The following is a 20,795-nucleotide window of genomic DNA, read 5'->3' on the forward strand; positions in this document are numbered from 1 at the left end:
GCCCTGGCACTTCAGTTTGAGCCCCTCGAACTTATTGTCTCAGAGTCACTTTAATAGTCAGTGCATCCATCCACCACAATGAACAGGTGCGAGCTGTAGTGTAACCCCTAGCACGCCGACACTGTGGGGAGCAGCTGTGGGTGGAGGCAGCAGTTGCAGGGAACGGTTTAGGACAATTTTCCCGCATCAAAAGGTTCGTATGAACCTTTTGATCTAAAAATGCTACCACCGAAGGTTCGAACACCAAAAGTTCGAACCTTTGGTGGTAGCATTATAATTAAAAAAACGGGGCTGCGGGGTGTCCCCCGCATCACCCCGCTCACTATACTTCATGGTATAGTGAGCGGGGGCTGCAGGGGACACCCCCGAAACCTTCCGTTTAAAAAGAAAAAAAATGGGGGCTGCGGGGGTGCCCCCCGCATCACTCCGCTCACTATACTTCATGGTATATTGAGCAGGGGCTGCGGGGGACACCCCCGCAGCCTTCCGTTTAAAAAAAATAAAAAGAAAAGAAAACGACCCTGCAGCGCCGGTTCCCGATCACGGAAGTGAAAGGGAACTGCCGCTGCAGGAACCCAGCGTGAAGACAAGGTAAGTGTGGTTTGTTTATGTTGGGGGTGTGGGTGGGGGGTGTGTAATGGGTGTGTTGTGTGTGAGAATGTATGTGTTCACATGAGAAAGGTGCAAACTTTTGGTAGTTCGCACCTTTCTCATGCGAACGATTTGCCCGCGGTAACCTGAGCCGGGGGCAGATCACTCGGATTTGTGGGGAATTGCCCACCCACAGTGTCACCGGAGTGCTAGCAAATTTTTGGGCCCTAGCACTAATTTCTTTTACAAATTAAGCACTGAGTCTATGATCATCGATTGGAGAACATTGCATTGAATCTTATGATTATCTGGCTTTACGTTTCCCCTCAAAAGGAAGCTGGGGTGAGAATATTTAAAAAAAACAATCGAACTGTGATCAAACACAGTGCAGCATTCACTAGGTTTGAAAAGGGCACTGGAAAACGCTGAATTAGTTTAAATCAAGGGTGGGAGGCCGCCTTATATGGCACAGAGTTATAAGGGCATTGCAACAATACGAGTCATATCAGTCTTGGAAAATAGGTTTTAAAAATTGCAACCAAGCCTTCCTCGATCAACTCCCACAAGAGTCCTACACTATGAATTAGGATGCATAGAAATAGACGAGCTGGCCAAATTGAAACGTGTCTATTATAGGATCAAGTTATGGTCCAAACATAACTTAACACAAGGTACAGAGATGTGTGACGTAATGGGGAACGCAGCATGCACACAGTTACCATGGTTCACATTTGTCAAACAAACCTTGTTTAAAATAGGTCAACAAAAGGTGTGGACTGAGCCTGACACCAAAACTAAATCAAAAAGCTTCAACAAGTGCAACAAGCTTATCATGCTTGGGCTGAGGAGCTAACCTGGAAAACTGCCATGAAAAGAAAATTGTATAGAGAGTTCTCAATTATTAAACTTATATAATGTTTTAAGAAATTCCTTGATGATATATGTCCTCCTGATGCACGAACATTATTCATTGAACTGAGGATTGGCATATCGCCAGCAATGGCGTTTGTGTAATCATGGAATCCAAGTGCACCCTGCCCCATGCCCATTATGCACAACTGTGGAAGAGTCTGGCCAACGTAGTTATGTTTGTGCAACCTTTTTATAATGATGTACGACAAGAGAAACAGAAAACATGTCTAAATAATCACCAGGTGAGAACTTCATTAGCGGTGAGGCCCTTTCTAAAAACACACCGAATCTCGATGTGGAGTACGCACTATCAAATTATTTGAAAACTGTATGACACCGTAGGAAATTATTGATAAGAATTAAGGCCACATGATGTCATTATTCCGGTGACATTGAGTGAATACTGCATTTTTATTGATTATTCCAGTGTATTAATATTGTGCCACAAGGATTGTGTATTTATGTGCAAGTTGTATTTTATATGCGGTTTTATGACACGTCAAAATAAAATGATTTTTTTATTTGATTTCATATCTCAAAGGTGATTCGAGCCTTACTGGCAGCCAATTTGATTTCATATCTCAAAGGTGATTCGAGCCTTACTGGCAGCCAATTTGATTTCATATCACAAAGGTGATTCGAGCCTTACTGGCAGCCAATTTGATTTCATATCTCAAAGGTGATTCGAGCCTTACTGGCAGCCAATTTGATTTCATATCTCAAAGGTGATTCGAGCCTTACTGGCAGCCAATTTGATTTCATATCTCAAAGGTGATTCGAGCCTAACTGGCAGCCAGTGCACCTCCTTGAACATGGGCTACTGGTTGCATATCCTTGCTCCTAACATGAGATGGCATGTGGAATGCTGGGTGGATTTCAACTGAACCAGAGCGAACATGGGGACACTATGAGGGGGACATTGCCAACATGCAGGTCAATGTGGATGAAAGCTTGGCTGGTATTGCAGTCTTTGAATAAGATCAAGGGCCCGATCTTGAGGAGAAGGTTGAGCTGGCACCAATCCATTTGCGTTTTCTTGAAGAAGAGGTCAACATCATTGTTGAAGCCGAGTGACTTGGAGCTATCGCTCAGCTGGAGGGAAAACCTTTAGCTTTTTAATTATGTGTAAAGGTGCAGGAATACGAGGTTGACACACAGGTGGCATGGTGGTTGCTAAAGACTTTTATTTGTGAGAAAAGAAAGGAAAATCCCTACCTGACCCTATTAGTAAGAGGGGTTACCCTGACTCAACCAAAACTAAGAATTCCGTTAGGATGCTCGTTCAAGCAAAAAGTCCACCGCCCTCTGTCAAAACCATTTCCGTCCCTTACACTCTAAACTAAACTAAGGAAAGAGGTAATCTTCTTGGTCCAGAAGAATGGCTCCCTTCTTCTGGAAGGTCGACTATTGTTCATCTTCAGATGATGAAAACTCAGTTCTTCACAACAGGGTTAACTCAAAATATGTGTGGTTTGCCTGCACCTCTCACCAGTCTCTCTGTCTTCTCTTCCTCATTGTTTGCCTCTCCATGGCAAACCGGACACAGGTGCCTGAACCTCCGAATTTGCATCCCAGGCAGAGGTTCTTCTCCTCTGGACAGGAGGACCTCCAGCTTCCTTGCGGTGCCAGAAGGGACATTCTGCCTTGACTACTAGTCCTTATTCAATCTTTATACTCTGCATACCTCTTTGTTTAGTATGCTGAGTGTGACTTTGCGGATGATACTTTAGGGCTCCGCCTCTCTCCCTCATCACAGTATATTTAGTTAAAACTTTCTGTAGGTCATCCCTGCTCTTCCTCGCCTCAGTACTTGTTCTAGGAGTGGATGTGTAACAATAAATGGAAGAGGGAAACAATGATGGGGAGTGTGGCGGTAAAGGAGAGATGTGAGTATGTTGTGGGTACCGCGTTCTCTCATGATATCCTCATTGTATCCCAGAGGTGGAATCCCTCCCCATGGGATCCACCCATCCACAGGGGGACTATCAGGTAGCGTCCTCTCCTCCCTGGTTCCATGGAGAAAGCCTCCCCTCTTGGGGAGAAGGGATGACATCCTAAGGTTCATCTCATCCAGTTTTGAACTTCTATGCACTTTGAAGAGGTGCCCAGGATGATGAATTTTGTCTTTGTAAAGGACATCTTATGGGAGCCACTTAACACACGGGTCTCTACGAAGAAAATGCAGTCTTTCAAATGATGGATGTTGTGGATCTAGTTGACGTTTATATAGAGCTATGTGTATTTAGTGTATTGGTGTAACGTGATGTCATGGTTGACCAGGAGTTACCCAATGACTCCATGTATAGTTTGAAGATGAGTGGGAAGAGAATGCAAACCTGAGTTTTCAGAGTGATCTTTTGGATGTTTTATTGATGATATAGCGCATATTTCCCAAGTAGGACATGAGCCATTAAAGGACAGTGTAATTGAAATCCATGCATAAGGACATGATATTAAGGGGTGGTGTGTGGCTAGCCATCTCAATGTTGGCAGAGGAGTGTTGCAGAAATGAAGGCAGTCTTGTCGATGATTGGAACAGCACTATTTATGGCCTGATCAGTGACAGTCTCAGTGTTGCATCTGGGTAGTAGAGTAGACTGGTATATTGTAATATGACATATCATGTTTACGTGTCCTTTAATTTAGCTGCAGGGCAAAAGTTATCTCTATGATTCGCATGTGAAACATGGATGCATGATGGGAGAATACTTTGCCAGGCCTTTTGGCTTAAGTGTGGGAATGTATCAGTAGTGTATGAATCCGACTGTCTACAAGCCATCTGGCAAAAGCCCCTGCACGAATGAGGACTAATGACATTTAAAAGTGATGAGAGTGCTTCCACTGTGATGGTGTTCATCATGAAGGCGGTAGTATATTGTTTTGAGAAGAGGTTGCTTTGATGGTGGAAAGGGTGTTAGACAGATGTTCCAGTTTGATGGTCCTAAACTTGGTCCATCTGGGGTTTCTACAAGTAGGTATTGGCAAGGAGCTGAGAAGTGGTACAACTTCACTAGAACTATCAATACACTGTCTGATTTTGTATGTTCTTCCTATAAAGAATATATTGAAGACCTTAGACTTGCCGATGAATTGGGAGATTGTTGAATCTGGATGAGGAGTGGAGTTTTAACTGACAGCTTTGAAGATAGCTCTGCTTTTGTTGGATGCCTTTGCCATGGTAGAAGAAAAGAAACTATATTTGGTTGTTAAGAAAAGTCTTCTGTGAAGGATTTCAGGGCAGTGAGGTCAGCTTGTTGTGATTTCCAGCAGACCTTTTATTCCATATGGATGGAGTGATCGCTGTCAGAATGCCACAGCACAAAGAGCTTTGGTCAGCAAGGTGTGATCTCAGTGCGGTGGAGGTGGGTTTGAATGGGCCCAGCAGGGTGCTGTTAAATGTACTGAGCACATCATTCCTTTTTGCCGAGAGGTTGAGGGTTGCTGCCAAGCAAATTAAGTGTTTTGTCTAGTGTTTCCAGGGGGGAATTTATTATTGAGCGGTGCAGGGTTCTGAGCCGTTTAAGTCAAGCGAGGTGGCTGAGGAAGTATGATTAAGCTGGATAGGTATAGCAGTGTGGCCAGCCCAGACTAAGGGAAGGGAATGTAGCCAGTGGGTCCTTAACAGAGGAGGTAAATACCAGGGCAGGTGTGTTGCCTTTGTTGCGGTTGAATTCCAACAAGTCGCTGGTTTATGTCCCTGGTGCCCAAGAAACCAATAGTAAAAGTGTGATACTTAAAACCAAGAACATAGGAATTAGTGCAGAACTCTGAGACCTAGTTTATCTATCTGAATATTCAGGGTTTGGACTACACATCAACAGCATCAAATCTGGCACTCGTCATAGAAGAATGACAACCAGCTGGACGACTGCAGTCTTAACATATTATCTCCCCAGTTGTCCCAGGATACGGAAAAGAGAGACTAGATGGTAAACAATTTCTGGTTGCCCTGCTGTATGCTATGGAACTAAATTAGTAGGTTCATCCACTGTTTCATGAATACCCAGCAGTGCCAAGAAGCCATATGGTGATTGTTTGCCCTTTTCATACATAACGTAACAGCATATAATTGCTGTTCAAGCCGTTCATTAATTTGATCAGGCCTCTTTTTTACTTCATCTACAATCGCTACAACTTTTCATTCAACCAACCTGTGATCTCTTAGTTGCTTAGTAACGTCTTCTCCTCTTGCCATTTCAGCTGTAACAGCTGCCTCCAGGGGCGACCGGGGCAGGCATAAAATTGTCCCGGGCACCAATGAAAAGATGGTCCACAGTTGCAAATGGCAATTCATTCTTTTTGTTGAGTAGTACCCAAGGGGGAGTTTTAAAAAAGATGAAATGTGATGCAAATTGTGCATTTTAAAGAATATGTATTCAGTAACACTGGTCAAAACTACTAGTAATTTATCAAATTGGCCCACATAGGCCACAAAAGTAGCCCACTTGGACAAATAAAATTGGCCCACACTAGCATTTCTCAGTATAGCGATAATTTATGGTGCTCTTTGATGTCTTTTCCAGTCATTATGCCATACTCTGCATATGAGGTGGGGGCATTTCAGAATGTTTGCACCATTGACATTACAAATAGAACTAAAGCAAAAATAGCCCTAGTGCAAAAAAAATTTTTGAATTTTTTCAATGCATTTTTTTACCAGGACAAAGGACTAGAGAGAAAATTGCAGAACAAAGAACTGGGTGGAGCACACCTGAGGTTATTTAGTTTTAAATCGTTATTATTATTGGATCAAATGTTAACTATGTTTAGGTGCGGGGGAGGAAAAGTGGCCCTGGCACAGAGCCACCACACTAAAGTTACACAAAGAAAAGAGGATCCAATGATGGAAGCCTCCCGTGCCCTGCACACCTTACGATCCCGTCCTTTGACGGTTAAATCATTAATTCATAGCAAAATAGTCAATGCTTAGTTCGTTTTTAGATTTAAAATGAAACAGCTATAAACATAACCGTATTACAAAGAAGTGTGTTTAATCATTGAGTGGAAAAACAATTTTGTAAAAATAAAATTAGTACAATTCGGTTCACACAAAATGGCTGACGCGTTTCGAGAAAGACATTCTCTTCTTCCAGAGCCAGATGAAACTTCTGTACTGCAAATTAGAAATGAGAGAAAATGAGGCTAAGTCCATTCTATATTGCCAACTAGCAAACATATATCACGTGATTTCTAAATGTAACGTTATTCAAAGATTATTTTAGACAATTGACCATTTTTGGTTTGTATCTGTAGCCAACAGCCTCCATGCTATAAGCTAGTAATGTGCTTGTAGGTCAAAGAAGTAAGCAAAATACCTAAATCCCTCTGTCTAATTAACATGCATATACAATGTTCTCCAATATTCGTTTTGGTAATATAATTGGAGCAGGTATAGATACTCATTAAAATGTGCACAAGGGAGTTCCCATTCAAGACTGACACAAACCAGGATGAGGTTGGTGAGTTTCGTTTTTGTGCTTGGGTGATTTTACAGAAAAGCTGTGCCCGGGCAGCTATGTAAATCGTGGTTCCTTAGGTTATATACCATGTCCTATGAGAAATCTGGTCACAGTGCTGGTCCTATGAACAAAGTGTAAGAACCAGTCTGTGTGAGCTAAGGGGTCCCCAAATGCAAAAGTTTGGAACGATGAATTACATGAATAAAGGTTTCAAACTAACCAAAATATGCGTTTAAAAGCTGAGTGAAGTTAACTTGTGCTGGGTCAAAAAGTCTGTCCATGTAACATCTTTTGGTTTCTATTAACATATGCGACCGGCCGCGGGGCGCCGAAAAATATCTGTAGCCTTAGTGTCTTCTGTAAAGCTGCTGTCTAGTACTGTGAATGAGACGCGTAACCGCGTTACAACATATATGAAAAAAAGGGGAATTTGCTCAATGCGGCCAAGTCTAGTTAGAATCCGAGGAGTCTGTGACTTACTGTGATTAGTGTAATTGCTGTGATTGGTGTCCGCCGTCCCTGGCATGTAGACGAACATCCATTAAGGATGTTTTCTGCGAGGTGGGCTATGCGTTCATGTAACTATTTGCAACGCGTGAAGCCTGGAATATGCCCCTCGCATGGGAACTGAAGTGGTTCTCAACTGAGTTAACATAAAGGGAGGACTAAACAGTAATCAAGCCCAGTTAGAATTGGTAGGTCCTTCTAGCGGCCATGTTGGAATTACCATGCTGTTCAGCTAATGTTCATCTATTAATGGTCTTGGAGACTCAAGCTGGTAAGAGGAGGAGAAATAATCAGTGGTAAAGAGACGTGATAGCATGAAACTTAATGTAAGTTCAATATACTTAGAACATTTGGGTCGTTGGCTACAGATTCACATATTATGAAATACATATGCAGTTGTCTGCACTATTCAATGGGCATGACTTGCACAAAAAAACATTGATCAGGAAAGAGGTATATCTGGAGCAAATCTTTAGACAAGTTGTTATTGCAGATAATACATTTATGTGTCAATTGTTCAGAATTGTCTGCCAGTGATAAATATCACAGGAGAGAGATAAGATGGTTATTATTTCATTGTCGCATCAGATCTTACATATCCAGTTTATACAAAGCCTTTTAGTGAAAATTCATCATTGAGCCCTCTGGGGAGCAGAGTAGTGAGGTAGTGAATCCAGAATGTTTCCCTACGTGACAGTATTGCTTGGTAATTCCCTCCTCTGGACGGTTTGTTCACCGTTTCTAAAACTTGAAATTTAAGCTGTGTCACAGTATGGTTATTTTCCAAAAAGTGTCTTGCCAGAGGTGACTTGATGTTTTTACATCTTATATTCGATTTGTGTTCAGTCGCCCTATCTTTAATGGCTCTTGTGGTCTGACCCACATACAATTTTCCACATGGGCATTTGATTGCATACCACACCTGTGGTTAGACATGTTGCATAGTCTCTAAGTTTGATCTTTTTCCCTGTCTGTGGATGTGAGATTATGTCCCCTTTGGTCACGTTATTGCAAATGTGTACAACATAGGCACGGGAAGGTGCCGGTCTTTCTTGTTGTAAGGACACGTTGTTTGTCTTTTGGAGGCTTTTCGGCTTTCACAAGTTTATCGCAGAAGTTCTGTCCGCGTTTGAATGCCATCATTGGTGGTTTTGGGAATAATTCCTGTAGTGGAGGGTCATTGTGAAGAATGTTCCAATGTTTTCTTATGGCTTTGCCCACCTGAAAACTTTGTCTGGAGTATTTCGAAATGTACAATAGGGGTGTTTCCTGGTCTTTCTTCCTTTGAGTTAAGAGATGTTCTTTACTGAACTGGTCAGATCTGTGTTTTGCTTCTTGAAGGACTGTTTCGGGGTATCCCCTTGATTCAGATTTCTCCATTAGCATTGAGAATTCAGTGTCTAGGCCAGCAGAGAAAATTGCCCTGGTGCAAATTTGCATTGAAAGAATATGCTTTTTGCAGGAGGGTAATTGTACCATTGCAAAGTTTCTATAATGGTACAGCAGATTTTTCCAAAACTGTCCAATTCAGACTTGTGTTTGGATCCCAGGCCTTTTGTGTCCAATATGTCATTCTATTTAAAATTTCTTTTAGATCCACAAGCTTTTTGATTCTCATAGCTAAATATATTTTGTACCCTTTTCGCAAAGCACTTCAGTAGAAAACATTATTATATGGATATATTTCAATGCCACATTACACTACAAGGTTTTATCAGGCTGTCACCTTAATTTACATATATAAATCCTATGTTTGTTTACTAGTGATAATTAATACTTATTAAATTACCTTTTTAACAATGGCAAACCCATTGTGCTAGTACTGTAATATTGTGGTAGTGGTAGAGTCATCATAAATGTATCCTCTAGCTCTCTTTTATAAACATTAAATCCAAACGATAAAAGGCCAGAGAGTTTAAGTTTGTACATTCTTTTTTTATTAAATGTGTAGGGGATTTTAATTGCATGTAAGATAGTAGTAGGAGCTTGCTCAATTAATTACATGGATTATGCTGAGTCTTTAGTGGGTTATCGTACATGCATGTACATGTAACCTGGGTATCACCGATCAGGCCCTGGCTTGGCTGACTTCTTTCCTCGCCAATCGACCCTCCCAGGTCCAACTTGGGTCCTTCCTCTCCTCTATCTCTATCTCTACCTGTGGTGTTCCCCAGGGCTCTAACCTCTATCCCTGGCTGTTCAACCAATACCTGGCACATCTTGGCCACCACATTGCTGCTCTGTGCCCCAACTTTCAGTGCTATGCGGATGACACTCAAATCATTTTCAGGCTGCCTCCTGCCACCTCTTCCCCTTGACTCATTTCTGACTGTCTGCTATCTAAGAGTGGTGTGCTGCCAATGACCTCTGCCTTCATGCCAGTAAGACTGAGATTCTCCTCATTGGCACACCTGCTCCCTACTTTCCTGTCACTGTCTGGCTGGCCTCTCTTGGCCCCCTTTCTGCTCCCACAAAACCTTGGGGTCATCTTCGACTCCACACTCTCCTTCCCATCTCACATCTTTGACGTCTCTAAGAAGTCACACTACCAGCTGCACCTCCTCAAAGGCATTCTTCTTTTCCTCTCCTTCCCCCAGAAGCTCACTGTCTCTAGAGCTCTGGTTCTCTCTAGGCTGGCCTACTGCAACAGCCTCTTTCTAAATCTGCCTGCCTGCACTTTCCGCCCTCTGCAACTCATCCAAAACAGGACTGCGAGCCTTGTCCTTGGCCTCTAGCCCAGGGATCGTATCTCTCCAGGACTGAAATCCCTGCACTGGCTCCCAGTGGCGGCGAGGATTAAGTTAAAAACCCTCTGCATTGTCCACAAGGCTTTCTGGGGTCTGGGGCCTCAATACTTTCAACTCTCTGTTCCTAAATATCATCCTTCTCGAGCTCTTCACTCATCCGCCTGCAACTCCCTCAGGGTCAGTCACTTCTCCAAGCAACGAGTTGGTGGTAGATCTCTTTCTTCAGCTGGGGCCTCCCTCTGGAACAGCCTCCCTGCCTCCCTGAAACTTGAGGAGAACCATCTCCGGTTCCGGAAGCACCTCAAAACCTTCCTCTTTGCTTCTGCTTTCTCTCCTCCTCGCCCCTGATGAACTCTTGGCTGAATCTGAAACTCCACTGGTCACCTGGCCACCCTCTGATCTTGGGCCCAAATCCCCTCCCCCGACAGTTACACCCCTGCACTGCCTCCCTGGCATCCTCTGCACTTGGGGATTGTATTCTGTATCCCTACAGCCCCCTACCATCACTTGACGCCTGATGTCTGCACTTACCTTTGCACTTGCCACCAGCTGGCCACACTTTACTTATTGCTTTTATTTATTCTATTTATTTTTACTGTTGTTCCCATGTACTGCACTGGTCCCTCCCACTCCCCCCACACTTTTCCTCTTCCCCCTTCCTCTGCACTTGCCCAATCTCAATGTCACCTGGCCTAGTAAGATCGCTATCTCTGTCTTCCCTCTGTTCCCCCTCCCTTGCCTCGTCGCGCCTTGAAGCACTTGTGTATAGGCACATTATAAATGCCATAGCATATCATATATCATATCATATGTATGTACATCTATATGTTTAATGTTGCAGAAAATTGCTATATTTTAAGATATGGAACATGAACCCATCTCATTTTAGGTGGTGGCGGTAATAAGTCTCATGGTTCGGTTCTTCGCACAATCAGCGAGACTATAACAAGATTCCCAAGTTGTAGTGGCCTATTGGTTGCCTTTGCGGTGTAAATATGACTCATAGATAATTGGGAACTGAAGCCCATGTTAAATAATTATACATCATGTATGCTCCTCATCTCAATCCGAGTGTCAGATTTTCATGTCCTCAATATGTACACAAATATGACATATGATCTGCTGCATTAAGGATTATTTGCACATTGTGGTCCAGTCTGAAAGCCAACTGCCTGTTAACACCCAGTACATTTTCACTAATAACCTGGATTTAGATCTCATGCATAGGGTGATAAATAGACGAAAACATTCAAACAAATCTACAGTTGATGTTCCGCGGGCAAGAGAATAGGAGATATCAGCCCTAACCTGGTTAAGTACGAGTTGTGCCTGCATAATTAAATGCTTAAAAACTGTACATCATTTTTACCAGGAATATTGTTTTGGAGGAAATATGTCAGACTAGCATTTGGAAAATCTTTAAACCATCGCAGAAGCACAGTAAGAACACACCAATTATTTCTGCATTAATTTAGCAAACACGAGTGGTTCATGAGCTCTCTGAAGACCAAATCAAGTTTAATACCACCTCCGGAATAGCAAACACGATAGATTATTCGAACCAGTTCAGAATGCAATGTAAATTATATTGATTTGCTGTCATTTGAAGGTACATTTTGCGAAAAGGCTAGATTTTGAGAAAAGCCTACATATAACATACACATATACAGATGATTGTTGTATTCTATATCTATTAACAAAGAGCCTGCTCCATGGCAACGAGAATGTTATCTAGAATGTGAGAGAAGGCTTCCACAGTGGTTGGCTGTTGGTGTTGAAGAGGATGAACGGCCTGGAGCAGGGCCTCTATTTCAGACCTTATTAAAGAACTTCACACTATACACACACGTATCCCAAGTGTGATTTCACAACAAATTGGAGACGAGAGGTCTCGGGAGCCCCTGCTGCCATCAGTAAGCAGCTCTGTGGGTCAACCTCTCGTGAAGATGTGGATGAGGAGTGCTGCCAACAGGCTGTAATGGACACATGCAAGCTTGTACCGATGCTGCGGCCCCTATCTAGCTGTGAATAAGTAAGTACAGAACTTTTGGGTCCAGGCCGCAGCAGACCTATCTCATGAGCATTGGGGGAGCAAGGATGACCTTGCGACAGTGCTCAGAAAAGCGTACGTAGTGAAGAAATTGGATGGGGCGATTCGGAAGGGGAAGTGGTCTAGCCCAGGGGTGGATGGGGTCATGTATGTATTTTGGAGAAGTTGCCAGTGGAATATAAGTTAGAGGTATTGGCTCTATTCAATGAGATCTGGAAGAGTGGAGTTATGCCGAAGTTGTGGAAAAGAGCAATTGTGGTGGCGATTTTGAAGGGTGGCAAGGTTCCTACGGCGTGTAAGTCATATAGGCCGATTGCGCTGACTGTTGTGCTGTGTACGTTTATGGAACTATGGTGGTTGAGCGATTGGGGTTTTATTTCGAGTCGAATGGGTGTTTGAGTGATTTTCAGAGTGTGTTCAGGATGAATCGGTCAGTAGCTGATCAGTTAGTGAGGTTAGTGACTGGGGTGGAGGAGGCATTGTGCGATGGGGAGTTGGTGTGAGCGTTCTTTTTGGATTTGGAGAAGGCGTATGATATGGTGTGGAAGAGTGGGTTGTTGGTGAGACTGTTGGAGATGGGTGTGAAGGGAAGGATATTTCAGTGGATTAGGGCGTTTTTGGCTGATAGGACCTTTCAGGTGAGAGTGAGGGGGGTGCTGTCTGAAGTTTGGAAGATGGAGAATGGGACGCCGCAGGGAAGTGTGATTAGTGCAATGCTGTTTAATGTAATGGTGGATGGGTTGATTCGGGCTTTGGCGGGAATCGGGTGTCAGGTGGATTTCTTCGCAGATGATGGTGTGGTATGGGTAAGAGGGCAGAGTTTGTTGTTGGTGCAGAGTCGGCTGCAAGCTGCGATAGTGCGTATGGAGGAGTGGTGTGGGAAATGGGGCTTTTCGGTGTCTGTGGATAAAAGTGTGAGCATGGTTTTCTCGAGGAAAAGGGTGCAGCAGGAGTTGAACTTGGTTTTGAAAGGTGTGAGGGTGAAGAGCATAGAGGAGTTTCGGTACTTGGGGGTGATTTTGGATAGGAAGTTGAACTGGAATTTGCAGGTGGATGGTGTGGTGGATAAGTGTAAACATAGGTTGAATTTGTTGCGGGCAGTGTCTGGGAAAGAGTGGGGTACGCAGCAGAATTGTTTACGAATGTTGTATAAGGGGTTGATTTTGAGTGTGATGGATTTTGGATGTCAGGTGGCAGTGGGTTTCACAGCGAGTCAGAAGCTGCGGTTGGATAGGGTGCAGGCGGGGGAATTGAGAGTGTGTTCGGGTGTGATGAGGTCCTCTCCAGTGAATGCGGTGCAGGTGCTTGTGGAGGAGATGCCGTTGGGGTTGAGGAGGGATGCATTGAATATGAGGTGGTGGGTGAAGTGCAGTGCGAAGAGTGTGGCTCATCCGGTGCGTGAACCTTTGAAGTATATTTGGAGGTTTGACTACTATGGGGACCGGTGGAGGAGGAAGGGGGGCACTTTGGGGTTTCACATGTGGGAGAAGGGGTGCAGTGGGGTGTGGGCGAGTTGTTGGCTGTGACGGGTACGGATTTGGTGAGATGGCCGATGTGGATGATGGGTCTCCAAAGGTGTGTTAAGAGTTGGCGAGTGTGGTGTCGAAGAAGCGGGGTTTGCGGGGTGAGATCAAGACTTTGGGTCAGGCGTATGTGGCAGGGAAGGAAGGATGTAAGGTGTTCACGGATGGTTCGAAAGATCCTATGTCTGGGAGTGTGGGTATGGCGTATTATCTGGAAAGCACTGGGGAGTATAAAGTGGGGCGACTGACGAATGATGTGTCTATTTGTACGGCTGAGTTGGTGGCGATTACATTGGCGATTGATAGAGTGTGCGAGTTGGGGTATGAGAAGGTGGTGGTGTTCTCGGATTCATTGAGTGGATTGCAGGTGATTGTGGCAAGTGATGGTGATAGGAAGGATGTGATTTTGGACATCAGGAGGACGATTGATCGGTGTGTGCGTGGGGCAATGGATTTGGAGTTGGCGTGGGTCCCCAGTCACAGTGGCATTTTGGTTAATGAGTTGGTGGATCTGGCGGCGGGTGAGGGTATGAGAAGGGGAGTGGTTGATGTGAGGTTGCCTTTGAGTGTGGATGAGGTGAAGGCTGTGGTGGTGAGACGGGTCATGGATGAGTGGCAGGAGAGGTGGGTGAGTGGGGTGAAGGGCAGGTGGATGTTTGGTGTTCGTGGGATAGTGTCGGTGAAGGTGGATGCAGGGAGTCTGGAATGGAGGAGGGGGAGGAGGTGATGCTGATTCGGTTGAGGATAGGGCATGTGGGGCTGAATGACTGTCTGTTTCGAGTGGGGAAGCGTGAGTCGAGGGACTGTGCGGTGTGTGGGGTGCCTGAGACTGTGGGACATTTTCTGCTTAGGTGTGAGAGACATGTTGAGGAGAGAGAATTGATGAGGGTTCGGTTGTCTGTGCTGGGTGTGGCTGAGCAGAATGGGAAGGCTTTGCTGGGAGGTGACGGGGTGAGAGGCAGGAGGAGGAGCAGTGTGATGTTGGATTTTGTGAGGCAGAAGGGGCGGTGGGAGGAGTTGTGAGTTTATGTGAGCTAAGTATTGATTGGTGGATTTGGTGCACATCATCCTTTAGGATGGGAAGCGCCTATGTGGGTCCTGCCACGCATCCGATAATTAAGAAGAAGAAGAAGCAACACGAATTTGAGGAAAGGATCGCAAACGTGATATTGTGGATTCCATAGAGAACTTGGAGTATTTAACTATTCAACAACCGCTGTGGTGGGGCAACGACGATGGATTACCTGATGGATAACTACTGAGCAAACGCCTATACCCACCGAAGTGCAGTAGGAAAGTAAAATAAGGCAACAAACAAAATGGCAATGCAAAACATCCCAGGTCCAGCTGGATTCATGGCACACCCTTGTCCCCTGAAGATAAAATGGAGTGCATGGAGGAAAGGATTTATGAACTCCCTGAAAGCAGCATGTGTTGGGAATGTTGGAACTGACAGGAGGGTTTCGTTGCTGATGCACTGCCTAGGATATTATGCTCAACACATACACAAAACACTCCCTGAACTAGAGGATGGGGAGTGTGTGAGTGAAGGTGTAAATTAAATGGACTGCACACTGTGGAAACTAGATTAAGCCAAAGGACAGCACAATATTGGAAAGGCACAACTTTGCCATGCGAAAGCAGCATGGCAGGGAAAGCGTGGGAGAATACGTCACAGCACTTAGGGAGTTAGTCGAACGAGTAACTCTGGAGGAAAGTTTGATGAGCACATTAGGGATCAGTTCATCATTAAGTGCTACCAAGATAAGATAAGGGAAGTACTTTGGCTCAAGAATTACCCTTTCTTACATGAAGTAATGAGCATTAGAAAAGAGTTGTGCGCTGCCTGCATTGCTTAGCATGACTGGCTAAAGTGAAAATGGTGGAGAAGGAAATCATTAAAGCAGTGTTGAAAGTAGAAGGAGGGGCATGCACCAGAAAGAGACAGGAGGAAAAAAAAGAGCAATGCAAGGAAAGTGGGTGGAAAGAAGCAGAAGGGAGGGCTTGTTTTCATTGCGGAAGTCAGGTGCATCTGGCAGCAGAACCGAACTATCCAGGAAGGAAGTTTATGTGAAAAAGATACAACCATTGGGAACACTTGCTAACTATCACAAAAGATTTAATGGTGGGAGGAAAAGTGTGGGTTTGGTAAATGACAACATACAAACAGAAGACGAATCAGATGATAGTGAGAGTGCAGGAGGGGCTGACATGTGGAACAGAAACCTTGTAGGAGAAGGTGATGAAAATGATGATGAAATTCCCATGGTGGCCAATATGATAAATGGGAGAATGGTTCACATGATGGGCGATTCAGGTTCCAAAGTGTCACTTATTTTGAGGGATGTGTGGGAGAAGATATTAGGATGAAAGACAGATGAGTTGATACATCCAGAGATTAGTCCAGTGGTATACAACATGGACAAAATCGAAATACTGGGATGTTTGTCTGCCGCATTGATATTTAAAGGAAGAGAAGCTATGGGACATATATATGTGACAAAGAATGGAGCATCCCTTCTTATTTGAAAGTGAGAGAGAAAGTTGGGGGTATGATTGGATCCAAATACTTGTGAGCAAGTCCTAGTGGTTGGTGATAGGGGTAAAGCTATTCCTGACAGTGTGGGGAAATTGAAAGGGACAGTTCGCAAAATAATCTTATATGACGGGTCCAAGCCTGTAGCCGGAAAGTTAAGGTCAGTGTCTATGGATTTGAGAGGTTTATTGGGAGATGAGCTAAGGAAGTTATGTGAGAGAGGGATCATTGACAAGCAGGGACTGAGGAATTGGATATCGCTGTTGGTAGTCGCAAAGAAGCAAAACAGTGACATTAGCTCATGTGTGGATTTGCAGTAGGTGAATAACAATGTGCTGGTGGAGTGTCACCTGTTGCCCAACATGGGGGAGAAGCTAAGCTTGATAGGGGATAGTATTAAGTATATAACAAGCTGGATCTTGCGTCAGCATACCACCAGGTGGAGCTGCATCCAAGGTCAGGAAACTTCACTGCGTTAATTTCCCAAGAGGGATTATTTCTGTTTTGGCACATGCCTTTTGGTTTAGTGTCCACAGCCTCGGTCTTTCAAAACGTCATGTTTAAATTGTTCCAAAAACGTCAAAAATATACACTGTTTTCAAGGCAACATATTGGTATGTGGAAGGAATGGGAAGGAGCATGATGATGCTCGGAGTGGAGTTCTCATATATATTGAGTCAGAAAGGACTGACGCTGATGAAGGAAACATTTTTATTCCGAGAGGAGGATGTTGAGTATCTAGGGAAAAGAGTATAAGGAGAGGCTCTCTCCCTCACACAAAAGGATGGGGTGTTTCTCTAACTCACCACAGTAAATACCTAATAATATAAATGTTTTGGGGGCAGAGATTATCACCTTGATTAATGTATGTGCACATCACGCATGTCACACGCAAATTCATGGCTAAGTATAGTATTAATTAAGGCGGAAGATGGGACGGGAGGATAGCTCAGGGGCAATGTGTTTGTCTTGGAAGCAAGACAATGCAGATCAACATCAGCCCGAATCCCGGTCCTGCGCTTAGAGACTGGTGGCCGGTATTAAGCGCGTAATAAAGGATTGATTAATTTGGTGGATCATTTCTAATTGTGGGAGCCTTCAGATTTCTGATAGAGTCAGCGATAGGACTAGAAAGGTAACTGGTGTTACATCTGTTCAGACAAGTTATACTATTGCGCCTAGTCCCTGTGATTGACTGATTTATGGCAAACTTCAATTCCTGAGGTGTACTTTTGCTCAGGGGTGCGTCATTCTCCGTCACACATTGATTACATTTTCTCCCGCAGGTGGATGTCCCAAGAGTGATGTAAGTGAATTACCTCCAGAGGTGACAGTCAGACTCATCAGAGGTAATGATCAAGCTTACCGAGCGGGCCACTAACAATTTGAAAGAAAATGCTGGCAATGAAATGTGTGCCTGTGTCTTGTGTGAGGCATACAAGGTTCTGTTGATGGAAAGGGCTAAGGCCATAATGGCCAGGAAGAAAATGGGCAGAGGCAGAGAGTTGTATCTGGTAAAACAGAGTATCACATAGCTGGAAAATGAGTTTGCATTCTCGGCTTGAAAGGGCACATAGGTGATTTCAAAGTGTGTTTTTGTATCATGTGAGTCACTTGAGCTGGTTCTTAGAGGGGAGAATTTTAAGGAGGGGGGAATAAAACAGGTACCTTTTTAGCCTGGTTGGTGAGTACAGATAAGATGGACAGATGGATTTCTGCGTGGTAGGTGAACAGGGCCTATACCAAAGAACATGTTGTTCATACTACACAAAATTATATCAGTGACAGGATCAGCGACACACCGACATTTGAGGGTTTTTTGCGAGACCTCCAAATTTCCTGGATAGGGGACCAGAAAATAGCAAGTGAAGTGTGTGTTAAAATCTTCTATGCATGATCCATAACAGTAGATGGAAAGTGGGTCTCCCTCTGGATTTAAGAATTTCCATGATAGTGCTGATACAAATAAATGGTAGATTCCGCACCTGCCATGGGTTCTTATTGCCCTACTTTGCTTTTAAAGGGAGAAACCAAGATATTAGCTAAAGGCGTTGGCTAGTAGGCTTCTGGGCCTGATTGCAACATTTACCCCTCATACAGATGAATATGGGAGAATTCCAGGGCCACTGCTAGGTTGGTTGTCCTTGAACTCACACACATAATTTGACTCAGTCCAATGGTCCTTTCTATGGGACCTGTTAGAGAAGATGGGCCTTAGACCACTCTTCATGAGCTTGCAGTAACTATTGTGCACAGTGCTGGTGGCTAAGGTTAAGATCAATGGGTATACCTTGAAAGAATATGAAGGGGCAAAGGCTCGGGAGGATAGCTCAGGGGGCAACATGCTTGCCTTGGAAGCAAGATGACACGGAACAACACAGGTTTGATCCCTGGGTCCATGCTTAGAATCCTCTGGGTATTAAGCGCGTTATAAATAACCAATCAAATCATATCATATCATCAGGGAACTCAGTGATCATAGTGTTCCCCGGATACCCTGGGATAAATCCAATTGTTAAATGGTGAGAGAGGAGCATTCCAAAGAGCTGGGAAACTGCCTGCTGAAGTAGGCACCAGTTTCATTTAAATACCTTGGTATTCATGTGCAAGGAATATGGCTTATTTACTCTGGTTGAGAGCCTCTACTCAATGGAGTCTGGCTGTTGGTAAACACTGGTCGCTGCTGCCACTTTTTCCGTTGGTCAGAGTTTCACATTTTAAAATGTTGGCCTCCCCACACAGTCTTCATATTTTGCAAGCTACGCCATAAAGAAGTTGAATGGGGGCGTCCATAATCGTATTATATGGTAATGGGACCCTGAGAATGACTCTGAAAACACTGAAAACACTGAGAGGGGGACCTGGATCTTCCTGACCTACAACAATAGGACTGGGCCTCACATATGGCAGAACCTAATGACTGGATATATTTTAAAGCAAGGATAAAGCAGAGATTTCACTGGAGTAGGAACGCACGGGTTGTTACACGCATGCGCAGGTGCCCTGCGGCAAAATAAGTCTATTTATAGTTCCTCTGTCAGGCACGTTGGCAAAAACGATTTGGACGAATTGAGATGTAAGGCAGGCTAGGGTGATAAGATGACACACGTGGCATGCGTGTGGCATAATTCTTCTCTATGGCAACTCTACAACCTGACATTTGGTAGAAACTGCCCAAAACAAGGGACACTAAGGATGGAGGACACGATTAGGGATGGTGAATTAAAATCCTATAGAGAGTACAAAGATGAATTTCACTTGAAACAGCGGGTATTTAAAGTGCAGGCAGGCACTCAACGCATAGTTGAACTTGACTCCCCATTGGCATCTCCACTTGAAGGTTGGGTGATGGAAGAGGTGATCCCAAATAAGTCAATCTCTATGCTATTTATACTTATTGCGAATAACACCACAGATCCATTGGTTAAGTTGAAAGAAACATACGTGGCTAAACGGGGGAAATAGAGGAAGGGGATTGGCTAGAGGCGATGGATGCTTCTAAAGAAATAGCGATTAGCAACACACTCTGATTCAATTTAAAATGCTACACATGGTCCACTACTCACCAGAATTGCTTATAAAAACGGGCTGGAGGAAAGATGACAGATACAAAATGTAAGTGTTCGACAGGCACTTTCCTGCAATCGATTTGGTCATGCCACCAACGCCTGACAAACCGGGATGCAAAGTCTGCTGTAATAAGTATGGTACTAGGTTGACAACAAGACCTGGATTCTAAACTGGCTCTGTCTGAGGTATGGGGGCACCTATTATGTGGATATATTGTACTAGATATGATAGGTTGTTCCTCACGTTGGCTTTGATAACAGCAAAGAGGGACATTGCCAGGGAGGGGAGGAGGTAAACGAGGTGCCCATGGTGTTGGATTCGAAGGTTGGGTCTATAAACATCGATGGACTTTGAAAAACAAGCATATAAACAAAGAGGATCCTAGACTAAACATTATAAGATGTTGGGGAAATGGCATAATGCATGGTAAACACAATTCTAACGATGGAGGAACTGCAAGGGAAGCCTGGACTCGCCCCTTGGCAGATGGCTATATCAGTGGAAAGCGATGTGGCCTACTCTGGGGCTCAGTTGTTATGGGCGACTGGGGTTTGTTAATAGGGGAGGTGGGGGCGTCAAGTGTCTTGTTATTTGTAATGCTCTATGCTGTGTTATGCGCCAATTGCATAAACATACCATCTAGAATGTAAGAAGTAGGAAAGTTTGGGACAGAGAGGATTTCAGTCATACATTTTGCAATTTGATTACCAGATCGCAGTCCTTGTCGGCTTTGTTTTCCTATTTCGGCCATATCTATTTTATATGTGCCAAGAAAACTAATATTGTGTCAGCAAAATTCCTCTAAAAAATGTAATTCTTGTTCCGCCTGGGCAACAGACAAGGTGGGGAATAAGAAACACAGAGGAGAAACAGGGAGAAGCACTTGTGTACAGGCATGTT

Source organism: Ambystoma mexicanum, chromosome 5q, assembly GCF_040938575.1.
Source record: "Ambystoma mexicanum isolate Mex_15411 chromosome 5q, UKY_AmexF1_1, whole genome shotgun sequence".
NCBI lineage: Eukaryota > Metazoa > Chordata > Amphibia > Caudata > Ambystomatidae > Ambystoma > Ambystoma mexicanum.